This window comes from Phodopus roborovskii, unplaced genomic scaffold (genome assembly GCF_943737965.1).
Source record: "Phodopus roborovskii unplaced genomic scaffold, PHOROB, whole genome shotgun sequence".
Lineage (NCBI taxonomy): Eukaryota > Metazoa > Chordata > Mammalia > Rodentia > Cricetidae > Phodopus > Phodopus roborovskii.
In genome coordinates, this window is record NW_026126485.1 from 12,038,126 (window position 1) to 12,053,914 (window position 15,789).

Here is a 15,789-nt window from a genome sequence, read left to right on the forward strand (position 1 = left end):
ATTTGGAGGAAATTCAAAGTGTGATGGTTCATGTTCATCGTCAAGGTAACTGGGTTTAGAAACACTTCTGGGTGTGCCTATAACAGTTTCCAGACTTAACTAAGAAGGGAAGACTCACTTTGAGTGTGGCAGGTCTATTCCTTTGGCTGGGATCCAAGACTGCATAAAAAGTAGAAAGTAAACCCTGTACCAGTATTGGTCCTCCTCTGCTTCCTGAGTATGAATTCAGTGTGACCAGCTGCCTCATGTGCCTGCTGCCATGCCTTTGCTACCATGATGGACTGTACCTTTAAACTGTGAGGTTGAGTAACCTTCCTTTCTGATGTGTTTTTGTTTTTGTTTAGTCCATTATTTATTTTATCATAGCAATGAGAAAAGTAACTGATATACCACCTAACTTGGCTCGTTAATGTTATGATCAGTATATCATCATGGTTGATTAGGAGCAAGGCAGATGAATGACACAACAAGTGATGGTAGCCTCCCCTCAGTCTCTCCTAAAGCAGATAATCTAACTTTGGCTGACAGTTCTTTAATGTCCACAGTTAAAGGGAGGAAAGTAAACAGCAATGAGGTAGAGAGAGCTTGGGAGGAGAGTAATAAGATTTCCCAACACACAGTGAAAACCAGAAGTCAGTGCTTCAAAGGCATCTATGAACCTGGACCCCAAACTATTTTCAGATGAAATTTGGAGTGCTCAAAGGTCTTAATATTAGTTATGCAAATGTGATATGTGTGCTAAGAAACCTTCATGTTTGTGACTGGAGAAAAATCAAATATAGTCTTGAAATTGCAGAGGCTTTGTATCTGTCACTTCCTTGAGAGTACAGCCCTTCATGATCTGGAAGAAATGGTAGCAGGAGCTTGAGGTCGATGGTTACACCTGTCCACAGTCAGGTAGTAGAGGATTAAAGTTCAGCATCTCCTTTTTATCAGTCCAGGGCCCCAGCGCACTGAATGGTGCCAACCACATTTAGGTTGGGCTTCTTACCTCAGTTGACCAAATCTAGAGAGTCCTTTACATACTTATTCAGTGATTCATCTGCCAGGTGATCCTAGGTCCCGTCAAGTTGACAGTATTAATCATCACAGACTTCATGAGCCTCTTCACTGAAATCATAGCCTCAGCTCACAAAGACAAGAGTTAAAGCAAGAAGGAAACACACTTGTTACATGCCCTCTGGCAGCTTCTGGAGGAAGCAGTAACCACATGAGAACATCATTATGGAATTCTAGCCATGAGCTGGGAGAAGCTGCTGAGTCCCCCGCATGAAGCAGAAGAGGGAGGATGAATGAAATGTAGAATGTCTTTGAACTAAGTGGGAGCAAAAAGGGATGGACTCCATGAACACGGTGGAAGATGTAGCTGGCATTTCAGGGGGGCCACCATACTTTCCTATTTCCCACAAGAAAACCTTTAGATTGAGATGGTTGAAATGAAAAAGAGTTTTGTGTCTTACACGACAGACAAGAAGTGTCCCCTTCCTTTCTGCAGGCCAATGGGAGGGAGTCCTTTGGCTTGCCCTCACGTGACCTTGTGCAGACACTTCTCAGGAGAGAACTATCCCCATGAGTGCACATCACTCCGGTGTACCATGGTGACCCAGTCTTTCAATGCCAGGAAGAAACAGTGGCACTGACAGACATTGCTCCAGCTCAGCTTGGTGGGTACTAGGAATCCAGAGTAGTGTATTCTTTCATCCCTCTTCTTCTGTCCCTCCCCTTCCCTCCTGCTACAGAACTGTCTCCTTCCTTCCCCTGTTCCTTCCCTTCCCTTCCCCTCCTCCTTCTCTCCCTTTCCCTCCTATCCCTCCCCCCTCATTATTGCTAGGATTTATTTTTAATCTTCTTGAAATACTTTTCCCCTTTCCTCTTCTTATTTCATGTTTATGGTTATTTTACCTTTGAATCACCTACCCAGTGTTAAAAAAAAACTTTTGGGGCGGGGGACTATGCATGCCACAGAACCTATACATGGAGGTCAGGGGAATTCTGGGAGTCAGTTATTGCACGTGTGTTTTTGAAAGACAATCTTGTTTCTACTGCTTTATTCAGTTCCTCCAGGCTAGCTGAGGTTTTTTGGATTGTGTGTGTGTGTGTGATTTCACTCATTTTTTCTTTGATATGTACCTATCACCCAAACTCTTGAATTTATTCCTTTACTTTTCCACTTTCTTATTCTGAACTGCCAAGTAACTGTGACTTCCTTTTGAAGACCCCTTAAGATCTTCTAAATTTTAGGCTAGAAAGCATTTCCTCCCTTTAATCTATCTTAGAAATTAAGATAGCTTCTGGTTGTCAGTGCATCAGTATTCTTATTTCATTGTCCTTTTTCTTGTGGTGAATTTTCACAATTTAATGTTTCTTTTTACTTTCTCTACCCTCCTTGCTGTCATATCTTTTTCAATACCAGGGCTGAACCCTCAACTAGACAATTGCTCTGCCATGGAGCTATGTCCCTAGCCCCCAAGTTTTTGAGACTGGGTGTCCTATGTAGCCTGAGGCTAGCCTTAAACGCACAATCTTCCTGTCTCTTCCTCTTTCCTAAGGCTGGGATTCCTGGAATGTGTCACCAGGCCCTTCAAATAGTACCTTTAATTTCCTGAACATCTTTAAGTTAATATTTTATTTTCTTCTTTGTTGGCATTTTAATTGTCAACAAAATGAGAAGTCAGATGTTGACAGAGGAAGAAAATGCAACACATACAAGAGAAGACAACCCTTTTTCTTGTAGCTTGTCATTTCCTAGAATTTTTAGCATAAAAAGTCCCTAGAAACAGAGTTGTAAAGGGTTTCAAACAGTAAAAGTTTCTACACCTTGAGCTCAGAGTTTTAGTGGAATTTATCCAGAGGATGCCAGAAACTCACAGGCAGAAAAGTTTCCAGGAAAACAATGATTCTGGTTGTGCAAGTATTTAAATCACATTTGACCTATTTCTTCGAACATAGTGGAGAGTCCCCAGGACATTGCAGATTGTAAACTTTATGGCCATTTATTTATCTCATGAATATTTATTGATACTCTCTATTAGCGGACACATGGATATATATTAGAGATAACTGTGAACTCAGTGTTCATGCAGGCTATAATAGCAGGGGCATCTAAAGGCAAACATGGCAATATATTGATCCCAGATATATACTATTAATGAGTATAGACTGGTTATTGTAGGCATCATACTCTGCTAAGTACCTTAGAGAGATGATCTTACAGGTGCTTTAAATCTGCATAGAAGGAAAGCAAATTCTTGTCTACAGGATCACCAAAACCCTGCAGGACAAGATGATTACATGAAGTCTGAAATGCATAGGAATTCAAAAATGGATAGGTCAGAGGCTGGGCAGGGTAGTTCACATGGCCAGCTTGGGTCCACATAGGATCCCTGAGGAACTTAATGAGGCTCAGACTTGGAGGAATGTGATGCATAAGGCCATTGAAGAAAGGACGAGAACCTTCTTGTACTTGTTAAGGAGGTTAGGTTTCATTTCAAGAACAGTGGGTGTCCATAGAAGAACTTAAAGCAGGGGAGTGAGATACATAGACTTGGGTGCAGACTTCCTGCTGCAGTGTGGAGAGCCATCAAGAGTAATGAAGAGGAGTATGAAATGTAGGACCAAGAGGAGTAAGAGGTCCAGACCCTCTCCTGACAATGAAAAGCTGTGGATTCCTTCCAGACTAACATGGTTTGATCAAGCATGACACCCCTGAAGCAGTGTCCCAGATGATCCAACATTTAAAACAGCTGTGACAAGGCAGCCTTGCAGACCACTACAGCCAGGATTTCTGCGTCTTCTTAGGATCCCCATGACAGAACCCCCTACCAGCAGAAAGCAGTTTGTAAAGAACAATGCCCAAATTTCCAAATATTGTTTATAAATGTTTGTTTTCATTTATATGGGGTTGGTTTTAAATGATTAATGATCACAACCAATCACTTTTTAAAGGTAAAAAGGGGATTATGGTATAGAAATGAATACTTTGTTTTGGAATGGATTTTCATTTATTGATACAAAATTAAGGTCAATTTTGTAGTATGTATATTTCACCTCTTGTTTAGGTATTGTGTTTATATAGCTTATTTAGAAATGTAATTTATAATTTAGCACAGGTTATAGATAGTTACCTATGATAGTCAAAACTTAGAGTTATTTAGGTTTTCTAGATATGCAGAGATATATTTGAGATGGATAAATATTCTTCAAACATTTCAAAGATCTATAGAATATGACATTTAAAATGGTTTAGGGTTTTTCTTAAAACAGTGAGGCACAACTATTCCTGGCAACACCACCTTCGTTAGAAAGGAAGATGGACATCAAAGAAACTTGTTATGGAGTTTACTTCCAACATGGCAAGACTATCCATTTGGGCAAGATACTGCTCTTGTCTGGACTGTTTGACTTCATGCTGTATAAACTGGACATGCAGGACCAACAGAAAAGTGACTGCTGATACAAGATGAACAGTGCTACAGGATTCCTGCTTCATGGAAGAATCTACCAGACAGTCTGCAGGACACAGAGAAAAGTGACTGACAAACTGCCAATACAGATGGACAGTTTAAAGTTTCCTGCTTTGCTGAGGAGTCTGCCAGACACACTATGACCTACAGGCTGAAGATGGAACATTACAGAAGAACTTCAGGTGACTGACCAGGCATCGAGTTGTCTCTGTCATTTCTAGAGTTTATATATTATCCTTTTGTGGTCTTTGAGAGAGTTGAAGACAGATAGTTATGGTTATAGTTTTCTTTAGTTAGAATTAAAGATAAGTTACATATAAGACTTTAAACTCACAAAGACAGGATAGATAATGGAATATTTTCTTTAAATCTTGCTAAATGTTAATAGACTAAATTTTGTTCACTGTAGTTCTTATTTGGTAACTGTTTTGTTATATGTAAATTTACTACTTAAAAGTTAAAACCCTTCTTTTTATTTTAGACAGAAAAGAGGAGATGATGGGAGATGTCATTCTGTAAATATGTTTCTCTTTTTGGTTAATGAATAAAGCACTGTTGGCAAATAGGAAGGCAAGATAGGCAGGACTAGGAGACAAGGAAGATTCTGGGAGATGTAGGAGAGGAGAGCACGAAATGTAGGATCAAGAAGAATAAGAGGTCTGGACCCTCTCTCTGGTAAGATAAGACCATATGGCCATACTTAGATTGATAGAAATTGGTTAATATTTAAGACATAACTAGACAATAAGAAATGCTAGTAACAGACCAACAGCATTATATCTAAAAAAAAAAAAAAAAAAAAAAAAAAAAAAGAGTAATGAAGACCACTGAGGCAGTTCAGGGTAGAGGTAGCAGAGGTGAGGAAGGGTGGAGTAAAGAAGCAGATGTCCAAGTAGGTGAACTAACAAACCTTGGCCCTAGCTGAACTCTGGACATCTGGACATGGAGGAAGGAGTCAAAGGTGAAGCAGATTCCAGGACTACCACGGTGGCCTGAGTCAGCTACTGAAGCCAAGTCCATAGTATTTTGCTCTCATTTTTTTTTTTTTTTTAACCACATGCTCTCCATAATCAGTATGAAAGGCGGGGATGGTGTTCCATTCCAGAGGACCAAGATGACACTCTGAGCTCATGTCCCAACGCAAAGCTAAAATTTGACACTCAAATGTCAAGTCTTCGAGTCTATGTTCTCCTCATGAAAAATTGTGAAACTGCCCAAGACTCACTTACCTCTAAAAACAAGATCTCAAGACTTTTAAGAGGGAGCTTCCTTGCTTAGGTGGCCAGGCATTTCAGATAGTTTAGCTTATGTGACAATGCAGATTGGCCTCATAATACTTTCTTGGCTTCTGTTTCTTCCTAGTCTAAAGCAATGGTTCTCAACCTTCTTAATGCTATGACCCTTTAATACTGTTCCTCATATTGTAATGATCCCCAGCCATAAAATTATTTTTTTGATGTGAGTTATAATGTATATTCAGTCCCTGTGAAAGGGTCATTTGATCCCCCCAATGGATTACAATCCACAAATTGAGAACCACTGGTCTAAAGAAAGTTGCTTAATCTAGTGCCAACATAACCTTGGTGACACAGAGTGAATCATAGTCAGTAGAAAACAGATGCTAGATATATGCCATGCATTAAAAATGTCATTTTTGTGTACATTTTAGGTTCCCCAAGCTGAGATTTTCTAGAGCCAGAACCATGATCCCTCTCTATGAAATATGAAATAACAGCTTGCTTTTCTTCCACTGACTATAGCAATAATACACAATTCTCAGGCTCTCCACAAGGCCGGGGTAGTTGAATAGAACTGGTGGCTATAGGCTGTGCTAGGATGCCTGTAGGCTGCTGGGTCACTCAACAAATGCTGTTCCTATCATCTGCAATGCACTCACCAGCTCAGGGTCACTTAATCCTTTAGGTGTCAGCTGAGCCAACACTGACAACTCTGGGACACTAAAGCAGACAACCCAAGTGTAAAGAGTATGTTTTTTTCTGCCCGCCGAGGAGGCCCCACATTGGGCGCCATTTGTAAGGTGTATGGTTTCCTCCTGCCGCCTGGTCTTGTCCTGCCACCGCGCCAGCCCCAAATAATACACAGAGACTCTGTATTTGATACAATGCTGTTGGCCCGGTTATTTGTTTCTTATCAGCTAGCTCTGCCTTAATTATTAACCCATTTCTGCTGATCTATGTATTTCTCTTACGGGGAGCTGGCCCGCATACTGCTTTCTCCTGACTCTCCATCTTGGCTCTTCTTTACCTCCTATTTCCTCCTTGTCTCCTTGTCCCTCCTATCTTCCTTTCCTATTGGCCAACAGTGCTTTATTCATTAACCAGTATGAGAAGCATATATATATACACACACACATAGGCATCTCCCATCAACCCAAGTGTTGGTCTCTTATAGGACTGCCCTCTGTATAATGTGTGCATAATCATTCTATGAGTATCTATTAGGAACCTGTGTTGCCCTGCTAGGACAAAACACTAGTCTACAGAGCGGTCAGGAAAGAAGTAGGCAGATGAGTAATATAGTTGTATCCTCACAAAGATGCTCAGCCCCATAATTACTTGTCTATAAAGTCTCCATTCAGAATCACTGAGAACTGATACCATGCTGCTGCATCCTTCATGGCATTCATTTCTGCATTAGAAGGTCCTGAACAAAGATTAGGACAAGAGCTTTCAGTTTGCCCTTAGAGGCCCTTCCTGGACATGATTTCCTGGTCTATCAGAGATTCATGAATAGTAATTCTTCCAGTAAATTTATGCTAGCACAAGACATGTAAATACAAGATGATACAGAAGAAGTAATGGAGTAAGGGATAGTCCTGCCTCACAGATCCCTGGAACCAGTCAGCTAATGATTGATTTAAAGTTAATTGGTTAGTACAACAGGCCTGTTAGGATGACTACAATTGGAAGCAGGAAACAGCAATGGTTGGCTGGGAAGAAGCGTGATTAGAACAGTGTGGTATCATTGGTAGGAACGCAAAGTGGTCCAACAACTATGGAAAACATTACAGTGGTTTCTTCATAGTTCTTAAGCATGTACTGGAAGACTGAGAAATATCATGAAGGAAGTAACAGCGACGTCTCAAACAAGTTTGCACATCTACCTTGGTGGTTACATGTGATTGTCAATTTGACATAATTTAGAGTTACCCAGAAGACAAATCTCTGGTATTTCCATAGGTAGACTCACTCTGAATGTGAGACCCAGCCTATGGGCAGGGTCCTAGAATGAATAAAAATCACCCATCACTCTCTACCCATCACTCTCTGCTTCCTGCCTGTGGATGCAAAATGACCAGTTATCCCATGCTCTGTGGCCAACCAGTTCCTGACATAATGAACTGTATTTCCAAGCTGTGAGCCAAAATAAACCCTTCCTTCTTTAAACTGCTTTTGACAGGTACTTTGTCATAGTAACAAGAAAGGGTTAATGCACCCATCTTTTTGCAACACCATCTGGAACAATCGGAGGTGGAAAGCAACTCATCAGACCCTCATCTGACGAATAGTAAACAGACTTGGTGTAGACACACACTGACACATTCAGTCTTTAAAAACAGGAAATGTTTAACATTTGCTGTAACATGAACAGAGAAGATTGAGTGAAATAAGCTAAATGAAAACAGCCAGTCAATAAAAGACACATCCTTTTATGAACACACTTACCTAGACAAAGATAGAGAGTGGAATTGTGGTTCCCAGGAACTGCAAAGTGGGGAATGGGGAATTAGGTGTTTTATGTATAGTTTGTAAAATGGCAAGCGTTCCATGGAACCAGTTTAGAGAGATAGTTCAGTGGGTAAGAAGCTTCCTCTGCAAGTGTGAGGACCTGAGTTCCTGTCCCCAGAAGCACTCCATTCTCTTATAACCCCAGCTTTGGGGGCAGAGGGTGGAGACAAGGAGACTCCCTGAACTCATAAGGCCACCCAGCCTGTGCAAAGACTGAGCTCTTTGTTCAGCTAAAGATCTTGTCTCAAGGCAATAACATGATGAATGATTGTGGATGGTACCCGATGCTCTGGCTTCCACATGCATGAGAAAGGGTTCATGGGTGCATAGTCGTGTGTGTACACCCCATGCAAGCACATCCCATAATCACAAAAGAAAAGGGTTTAATGGATGGAAGTGATGATCACACAATGCTGTTGAATCTTACACTTAAAAGTCATTAAGAGTAGGGTTGGTGGGAAAATTCAGTGGTTAAGAGCACTCATTGCTCTTCAAGAGGACCCTACTTCAGTCCCAGCATCCACATGGCAGCTCACCACCTGTAACTCCAGGTGACCTGACACCTACTCTGGCCTGCATGTGGTACATAGACATGCATGCAGACAAAACACTCATACACATAAAAAATAAAATAAAATAAATCCTTTTCAAGAAGATAAGATGGTCAGACTTATGCACATTTTCCAGTTGGTGGGTGGCCTGACATGCAGTTTATAATAGGGCCTAGTGGTCAGCCAAACTGGACTCTACCTCTTATGAGTCATATAACCTGGGCACGTGACTCAGCTCTCCTGAACCTCAGTTTCCTCTTCTGAAAAAAATGAGAATAAGAATACCAAATTTATAATAGATTTTATGAAGGTTAATTAAGATTATGTATAATTAGCATATAAATCACAAATGACAATGATCCTTTGTTGCTCTTTTTATTTTGTTTTGCTAGGAGGTGTCTTGTATCTCAGGATGGCCTTGAACTCACTATGCAGCCAAGGACAACTATGAACTTGTGATCTTCTGTCTTTCACCACCAGAGTGCTGGGATTATAGGCATGCAGTACCATGGCTGGTTTATGCAGTGCTCAGGATTGAACCCAGGGCTTCCTGAATGCTAGCTAGGTTGGAACTCTACCAACTGAGCCACATCCCCAGCCTCAACCTTGTTGCTTTAACTGTTTGTTCTGGTTATGATTCAAAAGCTAACACCTGCATCAACCTATAGAAGGATATGCTTCCAACACAAGGATTTTAATTAAATAGTATTTTAATCCCAGAGTAGTAATCTATGATTCTGGGCTCAGATGAGATAGTTCCAACTTCTGAGACCTTGGACTTTCAATCCTCACCTCCAAGAATGTGTTGAGATGACACAGTAATCAAAATTTGACTGTGTACAAATGTCTGGCATGTTAAGATGAAAGAAGGTTCTAACCTTGCTGAGAAACATCTTGTAATTCACTTTTCTGGCTCTATATTATGTGTTTCTATAAATCTCTTAAAACCACAATCTCTGTATTAATTACTGGAGTAGATTTATTTGAACAGGCTAGACTGACTGCAAGGATGATTAGAAATGAGATGCCTGAAGTCTTAAAATAATGACTGGGGTCAGGAAGAGTGAGCTTTGGTTGGAAATGGGATATCTATATCACACCTCCTCCCCACAAGGCTTGGGGACAAAAAGACTGTAGGAACCACAGGATATGACAACCAGGGCAAAGCCAGTCTTTGGAACATAACAGAATTGCCACTCCAAAAACCTCATGGCAACTCTAGCTGCCAGGACAAGATCTGTATCTGTACAGGGCCAAGTCAGCAAGGAAGAAAAGGAGGTCACTAGCCCCTGCCCATACCTAAGGAGCTATTGGCAGTTAATGGTCTGAGGGGTGGGCATGGGACAAGGACCAGTCTTCTTTAAAATGTGGCATTTAGTAGATTATTTAAAAAAGACAGATAGAACAGGTAACATTTAGGAATATGTGTGTGTGTGTGTGTGTAACATAACAATTAATAAAAAGAGAAGATGAATTTGAAGAAGAGTGGGAATGAGTACATGAACAGGTTTTGGGGAAGGAAAGGGAGGGAAAATATGTTAATTATATTATATATATTCTCAAAAATAAAACCAAAAGGAGCACATGAGGGATTAGTTTGGGAGAGGCTGGAGAAGAGCAGGGGTAAAAATGATCAGAATACATTGTAAAATCTGAAATTCTCAAAGAACTAATAAAAATAGTATATTAGAAAGAGTAGATGAGCTTAATGCTATCTTATGCTATCATAATACTGACCTTGCTACTTTTAATTACAAATTTAATTTTGTGTGTGCGTGCGTGTATCTGTGCACTTCTCACATCTGTGTCATAGACATTTTTCATTATACAATAAAAATATCACTTACAGTCAGGAGTTGTGGAGTCATCTGAAATGCCAGTGCTTTGGAGGTAGAGGCAAGGGGATCAAGTGTTCAAGGTCATTGTATAGTGAGTTTGAAGCCAACCTGAGCTACATGAGATCCTGTCTCAAACAAAAAACAAAACAATGTCTCACATTTAAACTGATTTAGGGGGAATTATTTTTGAAACCTAAATATTTAGCACTATAAAAATGAAAGCACCTGAAGTCAAATATGGATTTATTAGCTAGCTGTCACATTTGATTAATACTTGAGCAAGTTCATGGAGCAGACAATATAATCAAAACTCCAAGTAATCAAACACATTAAAAATAGAGGTTCTAATTAATTCTGATTTCTACCTCAAGGAAAGGCAAACACATCTTAATCAATACTGCATTAGAAGGAGGTTTACTCTCAGTCCCTGAAATGATAGACTTAGACCAGAAGCCCATATTCCTGAAAGAAAATCCTGTGTCCTGACCCCAGGGACATCATTATACAGAACTCTGGTCTTTTCCACAGATGAGAGAAGGGATTATGTCATACTAGAATGAGGAACCTTTATAGAAATGAGCAAAGGCCAAAGCTCTCTATTTCAGAGATCATCCAAGGCCTGCTGTAAGAGAAGTAGAGAGGTGTTGAGAAAGATCTTTGAGATTTTAGAAAAGCTAGGCCTTCAGTGAACAGCATCCTTGAAGCCTTGGAAGAGAGGACACAACAGTCACAGAGGCTGAATTGTGTGACTACACATACACTGTATATTAAGGCTGCACTGGGAGGTCAGTCACACACACAGTGTACATACAGGCTGCAGTGTGTGGCTACACACACAGTGTACATAGAGGCTGCATTGTGTGGTCACACAAACAGTGTATATATAAAGACTGCACTGTGTGGTCACACATACAGTGTACATAGAGGCTGCACTGTGTGATCACACATACAGTGTACATAGAGGCTGCACTGTGTGATCACACAGTGTACATAGAGGCTGCACTGTGTGGTCACACAAACAGTGTATATATAAAGACTGCACTGTGTGGTCACACATACAGTGTACATAGAGGTCCTAGTGGAGGAGGTGGCCATAGTAGAATAGGTGTTGGGAGTTTGCCCAGGAGTCAGTGCCATCCTCAGCCACCATAGCAATAGAAGAGCCACCAAGGCGATAGAAGAGTGAACCAGAGAAAACATTGGTCAACAGGGATCTTCCCAAGAAGTTTGCAGTTTTAAATCGTAGATGACAATCGTGGGACTCGGAATTAAAAACTACTGATGCCAGAAAGATTACCCTTGGGACATACGATAGGAGTTGCTAAAGGGAAGAGAGAGAGAGAGAAAGAGAGAGAAAGAGAGAGAGAGAGAGAGAAAGAGAGAGAACAACAGTGATAAAACCTAAAACAAAACCCCTTCATTTACATTAAATCATTTAACTTGCAGGGAACTGTGCAGGTTTAAGATCTAGGCTACATCGTCAAATATATGTTCATTCAATCAGCAAAAGAAACAGCCTAACGAGATCTTTCTGTGGTAGACACCTGCATCAAACAATGGCACTGATCTCTGAGGGATTTTAAACAGCTGTGCATAAACTTCAAAAGTAATTTGCAACCAAATTAGTAAATGTCACTGTTCTTCCCACAAGACACAGCATTTTTTTTTAAAGAGAGGAAGCATCCGCAGTAGGCCTACCATTTTACGCATTATCAAAGATAAGTGTGTGTGTGTGTGGGGGGGTGAAGATGGTGATTCACAAGGTTGGGGTGTGGGGTGGGGTGACAGCACTCCAGATCCTAGGAATAGGTCTTCCTTGGCGATCAAACAACCCCAGAGAGGAAAGAAGCAGTGCTGGGTCCATCTTCTCAGGGAAACAAAACAAAGAAAGGGAGGTGTGGAGGCACCAAGTTCTTTCTTGATGCCCAAGCCCTGAGACTTTAAATTCTCTTTGCTAAATGAAAGGGTCAAAGGAGTAGAAGCTGAGAAGGCCAAGACAGACTCCCCCAGATCTTGTCTGAGGTTCATCACATAATTCCACAGTCTCCGTTTGTGTTCTCCAAAGGCATCTGCAACTTGAAGGACTGGAGCTTGGGCACAAATGGTCCATTTTTCCCACTGACAGTCCGAGTGCCCAGTCTCGTTCTCTCCACCCTCCCATCTCCACACATACTCAGTTGTGCCAGCACTGAATAATCTTTTATTAGCGTCACATCCAACCCACAGTTACAGAACAGACCAGAGGACAGGGCAATCCTGTGACGCTCCCTTTGCACAAAAACACCAGAGTCACCAAGATTCAGCCAGACATTAGACCTCTCTTCATGGCCACAGAGAGTCACTAAAGTCACCTGTAGTATATTGATAATTCTGGCTTTTCAGATTCCAGTGGAATAAAGAGGTTACACGGAACAAACTATATTTTGTTAACATGTGGCCCTTGAACTTGGAAAACAATCTCTTTCTCAAGGTTATAGGAGTGAATATCCCAACTTTAAAGAAACAAACAAAACCTGACCCTTGAAAAAACCAAAACAAAACTAATCTAGCGCCTCAACAAATTCCCAGAAAACGAGATGTTCTCTTTGGATAAGTTGCTAGCTCCAGAAAACACTTCTTACAAAACATGTACTTTTTTTTTTTTTCAGAGAATACATAAAGTTACCATTGTTTTCCTTTTCCTTGCCTGTCTTTCCTCAGGTGCTAAGAAAAGCAAAAGGAAGAAGGAAGTGCCCCTCCATCCCTGACCCCAGCCTCCACCTGGTCAAGGTCGCCAGCACGCAAAGAAGAAGAAGAAGAAGAAGAAAAGAAAAAAAAAACAAGGATGGGGGAGCCCCAAAGTTTGCTTTTTTCGATTTCGTTCTCACCCTTACTTTACCCCCACAGCCCTCTGTCCTTTCCTGGAATAGTTCAAGGGATACTCGAGTGGCTCCTTCGGGCCCCAGTCCTTGGCAACTCCAGCCCGCTTTCTCCTCTGTGGTGACCTGGGGCCTCGGGTCCTACCTGGAATCACGGCCGTGGTCCCAGCGCGGTGCCTCTGTTGCTCCGATGGCTGGCGGGGGTTGGCGCGGGCCAGGCGACCCGAGGGTGCTCCCGGCGGGCGGCACCGGCCAGAGGGCGCTCGCCACGCCAGCTCAGGGACTCGCTCCTAGTTGTGTTCGGCGAGCGCTCTCTGCCTTCCTCCTGCTGGTCCTGTCCCCACCCTCCATCCTCACGCCTCACTGGCCACTTGTCGCTCCGCTCCGCAGCGACTGGGACCCTGGAGGCTGCGGGAGGCCTGGATGGTACAGTCCCGGGCGGGAAGAGACGCAGCAGGCAGCGCGAAGCAGGTGGGAGGCTACAGCCTCAGCAGCCCGGGCGCAGGAAGGGGGGTAGGAGAGCAGTCTCTTCTCCCTGAACTGAAAAACCGTAAATGAGCCGCCAGTGGGAAGGGCTAAGGTCATTGGTAGACAGAAGCGTTTTATTTAATCCTTTTTACATCACAAAGGACTGGCAAGCGTTGATTTTGTTTTGGTTTGCTTTTTAATTACCCACGGAGACTGTTTGGGCATAGCTTTGTCTTGGGATAGAGGCTTCTGGATTGTGATTATGTGATCTGTGATTTTGATGTTTTGGACGACTATAACCTTCACAGCTCTCCAGCAGCAATTTTGTGTCACTACAGTGTTCTTTCAGGACTTTTTAAAGGAGTTTTTACAACACGTTGCTAATATTCACAATGATCATAAAAATAGTAAGGGGTGGTGGATTTCCCCATGCTAAATAGAATTACATTTTTATTGCTGTAGTAGAGGAAGACCAGGTTGGTATGAGAAACTGAATCAGCCTCTTTCCCTCCATCCCACCTCCTGTTCCTCTCAGTTAGCAAAATTCTGATTACTGACATACAGAACACCATCTTTAAATGACCCCAAGGTACTGACAGTTTCAATTTCTAAGCTACAGATGAAACAAATGAGACCTGTAAATTCTTGGCAACTTGATCAAGTGATACCCAGGGCTGTGTTAAGAAGCTACATATAGTGACTCTTTCCTCTAATGCATACATATTTAAAGAACACAAAAATATTTGGTCAAAATTAACCCACTTTGCCGTTTGTTGATACCTAAGCACTAAACTAGCCTGCAAGTCAGGATCTTACAATAAAGAGGCAGCACTGCCAGCCCTGAGGTATAATGTCTCCTCAGGACATCATCAGAGTCTGGCACATAGTAGGCCTTCGTTATTTTTGGCTGTGACATTTGGCAGAAAAGTGTGTTGTGCCTGGGAACAAGGTCACAGAGCTAGAAGAATGGTGCTCACTTCTGCCTCTATCTGTGTCTGTGACTTCTGAGGAGTCCCTTGTTCAAAGGCAATGTGCTTGCCTTCTCCAGCCAGCCTTCAATGGAACCTGCTGGGTTGGGAAGAAATGGTAGAGTGGTCAAACAGCTGTGCCTAGAAGACCGGAAACATCTGATTCTCCATGACTATGGTTTTCACAGAGTGTTTTAGGAGAGTAAATACATGTAGGGCCTCTGGGAAGTTTTTATATCCTCTTACTAATTTTTAAAACACTTTGCTGAGGATTAGACTTAGAGACGCCCTCTTGCCACACAAGCACCCTGCCACTGAGCTACCTACCCAGCTTGTTCTATAGATCCATCTTTAGTTGCTTTTAAAAGGTTACAAAGGATTATGATGTTGGCATCTGCCTGCCTCTGCCTCCGGAGTGCTAGGATTCAAGGCGTGAGCCACCAACGCCTGGCACATTGTTCATTTTATCTTCATAATCTAATAAAGTAACCAACATCACCACCACCATCATCTCCACTTAACACATGAAAATAATGGTGTTTAGAAATATTACATAGCGTAGTCAGGATTACACAATTTAGAATGGATCAGAATCGGGATTCAAACCTTGAGCAATCTTTAGCATCTGTCTTAAGCATGGCTGAATACTACTTCCATCTCTACAGCACTGATTTTAGGATTTGGCTTCCATCTCTGCAAAACATCTGGGTTTGGAAAGGACTATGATATTCGAGTGTCCTATAACTTTAGAGTTCATCAACAGAAGTGTATTGCCCTGAAAGCTGGATCTTCTGAAATGATACCCTCTCATAAATCTCAGGAAAAGAATGAGTTTTGTTTTGGCCTTTAAAGTATATTAAGACAAAAGCAGGTAACTGTACTCTTGGTCTATGT

General features: G+C 41.8%; 1 protein-coding gene across 1 annotated transcript in view; it reads right to left on the reverse strand.

Annotated features, from left to right (window-relative positions):
- Prkcq (protein kinase C theta) overlaps positions 1-13,822 on the reverse strand; it is a 126,104-nt gene extending 112,282 nt beyond the window's left edge. Inside the window, exon 1 of the mRNA XM_051194820.1 lies at positions 13,605-13,822. The gene's annotated coding sequence lies outside the window, so the exon portion shown is untranslated. The remainder of the gene's footprint in view (positions 1-13,604) is intronic.
- Between the last annotated feature and the right edge of the window lie 1,967 nt (positions 13,823-15,789).